We start from the raw sequence: 3,305 nt of genomic DNA, 5'->3' as shown, positions 1-3,305 counted from the left end.
TATTGCGAGGATGGTCTCTCTGTCCAGGCAATACAGTGTCTGTCTCTGCCTGTCAGTCAGGGACCAGGGTGTGGTCCTTGTACGGGGTGTGGGTGCTTGCCTGCAGGGCGCTACCTGCAGCCCATTGTTCCTCTGCATCAACATCATCTTCTGCCTCCTCTGCCTGTTGGCCTGTTGCCACTGTTGCAACTCATGCTCATAGATGTTCATTCCTGCAGGCAGAGCCTCCAGGTCCATGACTGCTGCTACGAGTGGCAGCATGGTTGTGTTGGAAGGTGTGTGGGGTGGGAGTGTCGTTCTTTTCAGCAGTCACAGTGCTCATGGTGTGCAACTGAGCTGATTAGGTGCACCTGTGGGCTGTTAATGCACAGGCCTTTCGGCGTTGCTGAATTTACGTTGCTGTTGGCTACGGTCGCACAGTGGAGGCTGTTTGCGGCAACATTGTTACCAGCATCGCAACTCATACTGCGATGGCCTGGAAACCGTGCTGGTAAACGGTGTTACTGGCACGTTGTTTCCAGACCACCAAGCTTATAATGAGGCCCCATGGGAATGGGGACTTATACTTTCCGCCACATGATATCCCAGGCCGGCAATTTCCCAATGGCACCCAGATCTGAGGTGGTGGAAACGGGTTACCACCGGACTCCTAATGAGGCCCACAGTGGGCTTCATTACGAGTTTTGCGGTCGGGTGAAAACGATGCCGGAATGGTAATCCTGGCATGGTTTACCGTACCGGCCCATTACGAGTCTACATACCTGTATTACAGGCAACCCCATGGAGGCGTTGACACTGTGCACCTCTGTACCGGCATGTGCATGGGCACGCGCCCTTCGTGGTGGCAATACCAGCATGCCGCAAACGGGAGGACATTATGAGTCACACGGACATGCACTTAGCGGCATCCAGATGGCATTAATAAGGATTACCACTATGCCGGTATCCCCGGCATCGCGGATCACCCGTTAATAGCAATTTGCTGTGTTCTCAACTGCCACAGTTGCACACAATCAGCACAGGTGGAGGCAATGGAGCCTGGCCCAGCACAAAAGGAGCACACCCACACACCACACCCCTTCCTAGATAAGAATGATCCCACTTGCTGTTGCGATTTTGGAGCTGGAGGACATGCCTGCACTGCTATTCCATGAGCAGGCACTACATCAGGTACGGAAAGATACTCAATGAGCACGGTATAGGGTGTCCTCTTTTTTGTTAGGGGCTCGTTGGGAGAGGACTGCAGGACATGTGAAAAAGAGAGGTTCCGCAGCGAGCTACCTATTAATGTTGCACTAAAGGTTGAAGATTTACTCAAACAATGAGTGAGTTTAAACAGTCATCTTTTTCAGCATATATAAAAAGATGAAAAGGTCGGAATTACAAAAAGATATCAAATTTTATTCCATAACACATAATAAAAAGTTTTTTGACCCATTGGTCACATTTGTAAAAAACACACAACAACAGAAAACATGACTTTTCACAAAACAATAGCTAGTTCTATGACAGTGATATACTTATTCCTATAATGGTGTATCAAGAATGTGCACCAAAGCACAGGGTGATGTTAGTAGCCTATGGGTGACTTAGATCGATACCATTCATATTTAATTTCAAAAAGGTCCCCATCATTATTGTGTCGACAGAAATGAGTCTGTTTCCATCCTTATTCTTGAACACACGTTTGGACTGTGTCAGTTATTCAAAAGACGTTTAGTCATCCGTGTAAGGCTTTCTTCAGGACACATTAATCCAAAATGTGAGGGATTTTGGATGTTGAATTAGGAATTTTATTACATTCTCCCAGAGTATCTAAAATAAACCAAAATACATATGTTTTACCAACCAGATAACACTGTTTATCGCTTTCATTTCAACACACAATGAATAAGGAAATTCTATCAACCTCCAGACAAGTTTCAGTGCACATCATATGTGTCTTATTGCAAGAAAAAGACAAAAGTTCTTTGAGGCCGAATTATTTGCGCTTGTGATATTGCTGCATAGTCTAATCACCTCGTGCAATTATATATATTGCAACATTTGGGCCCGAGAAGTCAGGGCCATCATTATTTGGTTATTTAGCCAAGGTGAAAATGGGAGAAGAAGGGAAGGAAAGGGTGGGGGGGCAAAGGGGGTGGGTAGGGTGTATGTAACCAGTTGTTACATCATTGACTATACACCTTGTGACTATAAAACAGGGATGAAGGCCCAAAAATGCGTACCTCCAAATATTTTCGGTAGTTAATACCAGATTTGCAGTCAAACACCTGTGATTGAAACCACGTTGTGTCTTCTAATAATAGAGCTGTAACAACAGAGTGAGCAGGCGTCACATTGCTCAATCAACATTGGGAGTATCTAGTGTAAACTCCATTATATATATTATTATTTTGTAAGTGCCTACCTGAATAGAAACGTCAGATTTCCTGACAAGATGTGGCATGCATACGTTGTTTTCTTAATTTAACTTGGATGTTTAATCACTTAATTTTGTCGTTCGCAGCGCCTCCGAACCCACAAGGACCTGTAAAAGTTGTGAGTGGGGCAAGAAAATAAAAGAACCCTGTTTATTTCACTAAACGCGTATTTCGTGTCGGTTAACTGCTGTGAGTTTGTGAATGCAACTTACTTGTACACTGAGAATCTCAAAGCAGTACATGATAGCGCAGTGCGTAGAATGCTAGTCAGGACCTGCGATGGCTGCATAGTCATGTGATATGACTAAAAAGCAGCGTGATGACGTGTTGATTGGTAACGGCTAGTCCGTCAACGTTCTAGCAGCCGCATTGTGCCGTCATAATGATAGGCCGTGTTGCAGATGCTGTGCTGTATAATAGTCTGCTATTTGGGCAGTATATATCGTATCATGCAATAGACACGAAACTGTGTTTTGTATTTATTATGACACAAATGTACGGACCAGATATATACTAAGGACCAATGTCAACTCTAGATCTTAAGGAAACTCCAATGGTGGAGTGGGCCAGGTTAAAATACATGTATTAACATGTCTGGAGACAAAAAAGGGTTGTCAGAATTCTGACTACTTGATAGGATACCTCAGTTGGTTATTCTTTGGGTGCATTATTTGCGTAAAAACAGGTTCCACTCAAGGTATAGATTTAATCCAGTCAGCACCTGCAAAGGTAGGGCCCAATAGAGCGCAGATTACATAATGGATGATAGAGGGACTGTTTTTCCCTGTAGAGCAGAGAGGCCGTTGGGTAAATAGCATGGAGTACCATGCACATTATCCAAAAGAATACCCGTTTCCTTACCGACAGACAGATGCAGCTGTG

The 3,305-nt window shown here is 44.5% G+C and overlaps 1 long non-coding RNA gene across 1 annotated transcript; it reads right to left on the bottom strand.

The window, feature by feature from the left end:
• Positions 1-1,380: 1,380 nt before the first annotated feature.
• On the bottom strand, positions 1,381-2,751 carry LOC138565998 (uncharacterized). Its single transcript, XR_011301770.1, has 3 exons — positions 2,636-2,751; positions 2,411-2,530; positions 1,381-1,815 (listed from the first exon to the last, which is right to left on the bottom strand). It is a non-coding gene; the product is annotated as an uncharacterized lncRNA (long non-coding RNA).
• Between the last annotated feature and the right edge of the window lie 554 nt (positions 2,752-3,305).

This window comes from Ambystoma mexicanum, chromosome 2p (genome assembly GCF_040938575.1).
Source record: "Ambystoma mexicanum isolate Mex_15411 chromosome 2p, UKY_AmexF1_1, whole genome shotgun sequence".
NCBI classification, from domain to species: domain Eukaryota; kingdom Metazoa; phylum Chordata; class Amphibia; order Caudata; family Ambystomatidae; genus Ambystoma; species Ambystoma mexicanum.
This window is presented reverse-complemented; position numbering and strand designations above follow the sequence as displayed.